Genomic DNA, 9,355 nt, shown 5'->3' on the forward strand with positions numbered 1-9,355 from the left:
GGCTGAAAGGCCCCATTGGCTTGCCTGGGGTTGACCAGGTGGCTGCAAAGACCCATTCGCTTTAATGGGGTTGACCTGGTGGCTGCAAGGCCCCATTCGATTACTTCGGGTTGACCTGGTGGCTGCAAGGCCCCATTCGCTTACCTGGGGTTGACCTGGTGGCTGCAATTACCCATTCACTTCCACGGGATTGACCTGGTGTCTGCAAGGCCCCATTCACTTGCCTGGGGTTGACCTGGTGGCTGCAAGGCCCCACAGGCTCGCAGGCGGTTGACTTGGGGGCTGCAAGGCCCCATTCGCTTACCTGGGGTTGCCCTTGTGGCTACAAGGCCCCATTCACCTCCCTGGGGTAGACCTGTTGGCTGCAAGGCCCCATCCGCTTACATTAGGTTGACCTGGTGGCTGCAAGGCCCCATTGACTCACCTGGGGTTGACCTGGTGGCTGCAAGGCCCCATTTACTTGCATACGGTTGAGCTGCTAGCTGCAAGGCCCCATTCAATTGCCTTGGGTCCACGTGTTGGCTGCAAGGCCCCATTCGCTTGCAGGGGTTTGACCTGGTGGCTGCTGGGCCCCATTCGCTTTCATTGGGATGGCGTGGTGTCTGAAGGCACCATCCACTTACCTGCGGTTGACCTGGTGGCTGGAAGGCCCCATTCACTTTCCTGGGGTTGACCCAGGGGCTGCAGGGCCCCATAGGCTTGCAGGGGGTTGAGCTGGTGGCTGAAAGGCCCCATTTGTTTCCCTGGGGTTGACCTGGTGGCTGCAAGGCCCCATTGGCTTGCCTGGGCTTAACCTGCTGGCTGCAAGGCCCCTTTCGGTTGCATTGGGTTGACTGGTGTCTGCAAGGCCCCGTAGGCTTGCCTGAGTTACACCTGGTGGTTGCAAGGCCCCATTCAGTTGCCTGGGGTTGACGTGGTGGCTGGAAGGCCCCATTCGCTTACCAGGGTTTACCCTGGTTGCTGCAACGCCCCACTCGCTTGCCTGGGCTTAACCTGGTGGCTGCAAGGTCCCTTTCGGTTGCATTGGGTTGACCTGGTGTTTGAAAGGCCCCGTAAACTTGCCTGACATACACCTGGTGGCTGCAAATCCCCATTCAGTTGCCTGGGGTTGAACTGGTGGCTGCAAGGCCTCATTGACTTGATTGGGGTTGACCTGGTGGCTGCAAGGCCCATTTCGCTTCCCTGGGGTTGACCTGGGCTCCAAAGTCCTCTTAGTCATGCCTGGAGTTGACCTGGTGGCTGAAGGGCCCCATAGGCTTGCAGGGGTTGGACGTGGTGGCGACAAGGCCACATTCGCTTGACGGGGGTTGACCTGGTTGCTGCAATGCCCCATTCACTTGGATTGGGTTCACCTGGAATCTGCCAGGCCCCATTTGCTTGCCTGGGCTTGACCTTGTGGCTGCAATTACCCATTCACTTGCAAGGGGGTTGACCTGGTGGCTGCAAGGCCCCATTCGCTTCCCTGGCGTTGACCTGGTGGCTGCAATTACCCATTCACTTCCACGAGGTTGACCTGGTGGCTGAAAGGCCCCATTCGCTTGCCTGGGGTTGACCTTGTGGCTGCAAGGCCCCACAGGCTTGCACGGGGTTGACTTTGTGGCTGGAAGACCGTTTCCTTGCATTGCATTGACCTGGTGGCTGCAATGCCCTGTAGCCTTTCCTGAGTTACACGTGGTGGCTGCAAGGCCCCATGTACTTGCCTGGGGTGGACCTGGTGGCTGCAAGGACCCATTCGCTTACCTAGGGTTGACCTGGAGTCTGCAAGGCCCCGTAGGTTTGCTTGGGGTTGACCTGGTGGCTGCAAGGCCCCATCCGCATTCATTGGGTTAACCTGGTGGCTGCAAGGCCCCATTGATTCACCTGGGGTTGAGCTGGTGGCTGCAAGGCCCTATTCACTTGCCTGGGGTGGACCTGGTGGCTGCACGGCCCCGTAGTCTTGCTTGGTGTTGACCTGATGGCTGCAAGGCCCCATTCGCTTGCCTGGGGTTGTCCTGGTGGCGGCAAGGCCCCTTCGCTTAAATGGGGTTGACATGGTGGCTGCAAGGCCCCATTCGCTTCCCTGGCGTTGACCTGGTGGCTGCAATTACCCATTCACTTCCACGAGGTTGACCTGGTGGCTGCAAGGCCCCATTCGCTTGCCTGGGGTTGACCTTGTGGCTGCAAGGCCCCACAGGCTTGCACGGGGTTGACTTTGTGGCTGGAAGACCGTTTCCTTGCATTGCATTGACCTGGTGGCTGCAATGCCCTGTAGCCTTTCCTGAGTTACACGTGGTGGCTGCAAGGCCCCATGTACTTGCCTGGGGTGGACCTGGTGGCTGCAAGGACCCATTCGCTTACCTAGGGTTGACCTGGAGTCTGCAAGGCCCCGTAGGTTTGCTTGGGGTTGACCTGGTGGCTGCAAGGCCCCATCCGCTTTCATTGGGTTAACCTGGTGGCTGCAAGGCCCCATTGATTCACCTGGGGTTGAGCTGGTGGCTGCAAGGCCCTATTCACTTGCCTGGGGTGGACCTGGTGGCTGCACGGCCCCGTAGTCTTGCTTGGTGTTGACCTGATGGCTGCAAGGCCCCATTCGCTTGCCTGGGGTTGTCCTGGTGGCGGCAAGGCCCCTTCGCTTAAATGGGGTTGACATGGTGGCTGCAAGGCCCCATTCGATTACTTCGGGTTGGCCCGGTGGCTGCTATGCCCCATTCGCTTAAATGGGGTTGACTTGGTGGCTTCAAGGCCCCATTTGATTACTTGGGGTGGACCTGGTGGCTGCAAGGCCCCTTTCACTTACCTGAGGTTGACCTGGTGGCTACAGGGCCCCATAGGCTTGAAGCAGGTTGACCTGGTGGCTGCAAGGCACCATTCGCTTACCTGGGGTTGACCTGGTGTCTGCAAGGCCCCATTCACCTCCCTGGGGTAGACCTGGTGGCTGCAAGGCCCCATTCCCTTGTGTGGGGTTGTCCTCGTAGCTGTAAGGCCCCATCCGCTTGCATTGGGTTGACCTGGTGGCTGCAAGGCCCCATTTACTCACCTGGGGTTGACCTGGTGGCTGCAAGGCCCCATTTACTTGCATAGGGTTGACCTGGTAACTGCAAGGCCCCATTCAATTGCCTTGGGTCCACGTGTTGGCTGCAAGGCCCCATTCGCTTGCAGGGGTTTGACCTGGTGGCTGCTGGGCCCCATTCGCTTTCATTGGGATGGCGTGGTGTCTGAAGGCACCATCCACTTACCTGCGGTTGACCTGGTGGCTGGAAGGCCCCATTCACTTTCCTGGGGTTGACCCAGGGGCTGCAGGGCCCCATAGGCTTGCAGGGGGTTGAGCTGGTGGCTGAAAGGCCCCATTTGTTTCCCTGGGGTTGACCTGGTGGCTGCAAGGCCCCATTGGCTTGCCTGGGCTTAACCTGCTGGCTGCAAGGCCCCTTTCGGTTGCATTGGGTTGACTGGTGTCTGCAAGGGCCCCTTAGGCTTGCCTGAGTTACACCTGTTGGCTGGAAGGCCCCATTCAGTTGCCCGGGGTTGACCTGGTCGCTGGAAGGCCCCATTCGATTGCCTGCGGTAGACCTGGTGGCTGCAAGGCCACATTCGCTTCCCTGTGGTTGAACTGGTGGCTGCAAGGCCCCATTTACTTCCCTTGGGTTGACCTGGTGTCTGCAAGCCCCTCTTCGCTTGCCTGGGGTTGACCTGTTGGCTGCAAGGCCCCACTCCCTTGCAGGGGGTTGACCTGGTGGCTGCAAGGCCACATTCGCTTCCCTGGGGTTGAACTGGTGCCTGCAACACCCCATTCGCTTGCATTGGGTTGACCTGGAGTCTGCAAGGCCTCATTCGCTTACCTGGGGTTGTCCTCGTGTTTGCAATTCCCCATTCGCTTCCATGGGGTTGAACTAGTGGCTGCAAAGAACCATTCACTCTACCTGGGGTTCACCGGGTGGCTGCAAGGCCTGATTAACTTACCTGGGTTTGAGCTGGTGGCTGCCAGGCCCCATTCGCTTGCCTGGGCTTGACCTGGGCACCAAAAGTTCCCCTAGGCATGCCTGGCAGTGACATGGTCGTTGCAGGGCCCCATAGGCTTGCAGGGGGTTGACCTGGTGTCTGCAAGGCCCCGTAGGCTTGCCTGAGTTACACCAGGTGGCTGCAAGTCCCCTTCAGTTGCCTGGGGTTGAGCTGGTGCCTGCAAGGCCCCATTTGCTTGCCTGGGTTTGCCCTGGTGGCTGCAAGGCCCCATTCACTTGCACTGGGTGGACCTGGTGTCTGCAAGGCCCCGTAGGCTTGCCTGGGGTGGACCTGGTTGCTGCAAGGCCCCTTGACTTGGATTGTGTTGACCTGGTGGCTGCAAGGCCCCATTCGCTTAAATGGGGTTGACCTGGTGGCTGCAAGGCCCCATTCGATTACTTGGGGTTGACCCAGTGGCTGCAATGCCCCATTCGCTTAACTTGGGTTGACCTGGTGGCTGCAAGGCCCCATTCCCTTGCGTGGGGTTGTCCTGGTGGCTGTAAGGCCCCATCCGCTTTCATTGGGTTGACCTGGTGGCTGCAAGGCCCCATTCAATTGCCTTGGGTTCACCTGTTGGCTGCAAGGCCCCATTCGCTTGCATTGGGATGACGTGGTGTCTGCAAGGCCCCATCCGCTTTCCTCCGGTTGACCTGGTGGCTGGAGGGCCCCATTCACTTACCTGGGGTTGACCTGGGGGCTGCAGGGCCCCATAGGCTTGCAGGGGGTTGAGCTGGTGGCTCCAAGGCCCCATTCGCTTTCCTGGGGTTCACCTGGTGGCTGCATGGCCCCATTGGCTTAGCTGGGGTTGACCTTGGGGCTCCAAGGCCCCATTCGCTTGCCTGGGCTTAACCTGGTGTCTGCAAGGCCCCTTTCGTTTGCATTGGGTTGCCCTGGTGTTTGCAAGGCCCCGTAGGCTTGCCTGAGTTACACCTGGTGGCTGCAAATCCCCATTCAGTTGCCTGGGGTTGACCTGGTGGCTGCAAGGCCCCATTCACTTGATTTGGGTTGACCTGGTGGCTGCAAGACCTCTTTCGCTTGCCTGGGGTTGACCTGCGCTCCAAAAGTCCCCTTAGGCATGCCTGGGGTTGACCTGGTGGCTGAAGGGCCCCATAGGCTTGCAGGGGTTGGACGTGGTGGCGGAAAGGCCCCATAGGCTTGACGGGGGTTGACCTGGTTGCTGCAATGCCCCATTCACTTGGATTGGGTTGACCTGGAGTCTGCAAGGCCCCATTTGCTTGCCTGGGGTTGACCTGGTTGCTGCAAGGCCCCATTCGCTTAAATGGGTTTGACCTGGTGGCTGCAATTACCCATTCACTTGCAGGGGGTTGACCTTGTGGCTACAAGGCCCCATTCGCTTACCTGGGTTTGACCTGGTGGCTGCAATTTCCCATTCACTTGCAGGGGGTTGACCTGGTGGCTGCAAGACCCCACAGGCTTGCACGGGGTGACTTGGTGGCTGCAAGGCCCTTTCGCTTGCATTGCAATGACCTGGTGGCTGCAATGCCCTCTAGCCTTGCCTGAGTTACACGTGGTGGCTGCAAAGCCCCATGTACTTGCCTGGGATGGACCTTGCAGCCACCAAGGACCCATTCGCTTACCTAGGGTTGACCTGGAGTCTGCAAGGCCCGGTAGGCTTGATTGGGGTTGACCTGGTGGCTGCAAGGCCCCATTGGCTTCCCTGGATTTGACCTGGTGGTGGCAAAGCCCCATTCGCTTAAATGGGGTTGACCTGTCGCTGCTTGGCCCTATTCGCTTGCATTGGGATGACGTGGTGTCTGCAAGGCCCCATTAGCTTGCCTGGGCTTAACCTGGTGGCTGCAAGCCCCCTTTCTGTTGCATTGGGTTGACCAGGAGTCTGCAGGGCCCCGTAGGATTGCCTGAGTTACACCTGGTGGCTGCACGGACCCATTCACTTGCACGGGGTTGACCTGGTGGCTACAAGGCCCCATTCGCTTGCCTGGGTTTGACCTGGTGGCTGCAATGCCCCACTAGCTTGCAGGGGGTTGACCTGGTGGCTGCAAGGCCACATTCGCTTCCCTGGGGTTGAACTGGTGGCTGCAAGGCCCCATTTACTTCCCTTGGGTTGACCTGGTGGCTGCAAGCCCCTATTCGCTTGCCTGGGGTTGACCTGTTGGCTGCAAGGCCCCACTCGCTTGCAGGGGGTTGACCTGGTGGCTGTAAGGCCCCATTTGCTTCCCTGGGGTTGAGCTGGTGGCTGCAACACCCCATTCGCTTGCAGGGGGTTGACCTTGTGGCTACAAGGACCCATTCGCTTACCTAGGGTTGACCTGGAGTCTGCAAGGCCCCATAGGCTTGCTTGGGGTTGACCTGGTGGCTACAAGGCCCCATTAGCTTGCCTGGGGTTTACCTGGTAGCGTCAAAGCCCCATTCACTTAAATGGGGTTGATCTGGTGGCTGGAAGGCCCCATTCGATTACTTGGGGTTGACCTGGTGGCTGCAAGGCCCCATTCGCTTACCTGGGGTTGAGCTGGTTGCTGCAAGGCCCCATTCTCCTCCCTGTGTAGACCTGGTGGCTGCAAGGCTGCATCCGCTTGCATTGGGTTAACCTGGTGGCTGCAAGGCCCCGTTGACTCACCTGGGGTTGAGCTGGTGGCTGCAAGGCCCTATTCACTTTCCTGGCCTGGACCTTGTGGCTGCAAGGCCCCGTAATCTTGCTTGGTGTTGACCTGATGGCTGCAAGGCCCCATTCACTTGCCTGGGGTTGACCTTGTGGTGGCAAGGCCCCATTCGCTTAAATGGGGTTGAACTGGTGGCTGCAACGCGCCATTCGCTTGCATTGGGTTGACCTGGTGTCTGCAAGGCCCCATTCGCTTACCTGGGGTTGTCCTGGTGTCCGCAAGGCCCCATTTCCTTCCCTGTGGTTGATCTGGTGGCTGCAAGACCCCATTCGCTTGGCTGGGGTTGATCTGGGGGCTGCAAGGCCCCAACGCTTTAATGGGGTTGACCTGGGGGCTACAAGGCCCCTGTCGATTACTTGGGGTTGCCCTGGTGGCTGCAAGGCCCAATTCACTTATCTGGGGTTGACCTGGTGGCTGCAAGGCCCCATTCACCTCCCTGGGGTTGACCCGGGGGCTACAGCACCCCATAGGCTTGCAGGGGGTTGAGCTGGTGGCTCCAAGGCCCCATTCGCTTGCCTGGGGTACACCTGGTGGCTGCATGGCCCCATTCACATAGCTGGGGTTGACCTCGTGGCTGCAAAGCCCCATTTGCTTGCCTGGGCTTAACCTGGTGGCTGCAAGGCCCCTTTCGGTTGCATTGGGTTGACCTGGTGTCTGCAAGGCCCCGTAGGCTTGCCAGAGTTACACCTGGAGGCTGCAAGACCCCATTCAGTTTCCTGGGGTGGACCTGGTGGCTGGAAGGCCCCATTCGCTTAACTGGGGTTGACCTCGTGGCTGCAAGGACCCATGCACTTGCAGGGGGTTGACCTGGTGGCTGCAAGGCCCCATTCGCTTGCCTGGGGTTCACCTGGTGGCTGCAAGGACCCACTCGCTTGCAGGGGGTTGACATGGTGGATGCAAGGCGACATTCGCTTCCCTAGGGTTGAACTGGTGGCTGCAAGGCCCCATTAGCTTGCAGGGGTTTCACATGGTGGCTGCTGGGCCCCAATCGCTTGCATTGGGATGAGGTGTTGTCTGCAAGGCCCCTTCCGCTTACCTCCAGTTGACCTGGTAGCTGCAAGGCCCCATTCACTTACCTGGGGTTGACACAGGGGCTGCAGGGCCCCATAGGTTTGCAGCGGCTTGAGCTGCTGGCTCCAAGGCCCCATTCGCTTCCCTAGGGTTCACCTGGTGGCTGCATGGCCCCATTCGCTTAGCTGGGGTTGACCTGCTGGCTGCAAGGCCCCTTTCGGTTGCATTGGCTTGACCTGGTGTCTGCAAGGCCCAGTAGGCTTGCCTGAGTTACACCTGGTGGCTGCAAGGACCCATTCACTTGCGGGGGGTTGAGCTGGTGGCTGCAAGGCCCCATTCGCTTGCTTGGGGTTGACCTGGGCTTCAAAAGCCCCTTAGGCACGCCCGGCGTTCACATGGTGCCGGGACTTCCTGCTGCCCTGAGCTTCACTCCCAAACAAGCACCGGGAGTGCGGAAGCAGGACCCGCACACCCGCCAGGTGTGCCTCCCACACACGGGCCAGCCCCCATTCGCTTGCCTGGGGTTGACCTGCTGTCTGCAAGGCCCCATTCACTTGCATTCGGTTGACCTGGTGGCTACAACGCCCCATTCGCTTTCCTTGGGTTGACATGGTGTCTGCAAGGCCTCATTCGCTTACCTGCGGTTGTCCTGGTGTCCGCAAAGCCCCATTCGCTTCCCTTGGGTTGAACTGGGGGCTGCAAAGAACCATTCACTTACCTGGGTTTGACCTGGTAGCTGCAAGGCCCCATTTGCTTGCCTGGGGTTCACCAGGTGGCTGCAAGTCCTGATTAGCTTACCTGGGTTTGAGGTTTTGGCTGCCAGGCCCCATTCGCTTGCCTGGGCTTGACCTGGGCACCAAAAGTTCCCCTCGGCATGCCTGGCATTGACATGGTCGTTGCAGGGCCCCATAGGCTTGCAGGGGGTTCACCTGGTGGCTGCAAGGCCCCATTCACCTCCCTGGGTTAGACCTCGTGGCTGCAAGGCCCTATTCACTTGTGTTGGGTTCTCGTGGTGGCTGTAAGGCCCCATTCGCATGCATTGGTTTGACCTGGTGTCTGCAAGGCCCCGTAGGCTTGCCTGAGTTACACCTGGTGGCTGCAAGCCCCCATTTACTTGTGTTGGGTTCTCCTGGTGGCTGCAAGGACACATTCAGTTGCATTGCATTGACCTGGTGGCTGCAATGCACTGTATCCTTGCCTGAGTTACACCGGTTGGCTGCAAGGCCCCATTCTCTTGCCTATGGTGGACCTGGTGTCTGCAAGGACCCATTCGCTTACCTAGGTTTGACCAGGGGTATGCAAGGCCCCGTAAGCTTGCCTGAGTTACACCTGGTGGCTGCAAGGCCCCATTCACTTGTGTTGGGTTCTCCTGGTGGCTGCAAAGACACATTCAGTTGCATTGCATTGACCTGGTGGCTGCAATGCACTGTATCCTTGCCTGAGTTACACCTGGTGGCTGCAAGGCCCCATTCACTTGCCTATGATGGACCTGGTGTCTGCAAGGACCCATTCGCTTACCTAGGTTTGACCAGGGGTATGCAAGGCCCCGTAGCCTTGTTGGGGTTGACCTGGTGGCTGCAAGGCCCCATTCGCTTGCCTGGGGTTGACCTGGTGGCGGCAAGGCCCCATTCGCTTAAATGGGGTTCACCTGGTGGCTGCAAGGCCTCATTCGATTACTTGGGGTTGACCCTGTGCCTGTAATGCCCCATTCGCTTAAATGGGGTTGACCT

The sequence above is a fragment of the Crocodylus siamensis genome, chromosome 4, assembly GCF_052110815.1.
Source record: "Crocodylus siamensis isolate JL-2025a chromosome 4, ASM5211081v1, whole genome shotgun sequence".
Classification (NCBI taxonomy): Eukaryota; Metazoa; Chordata; order Crocodylia; family Crocodylidae; genus Crocodylus; species Crocodylus siamensis.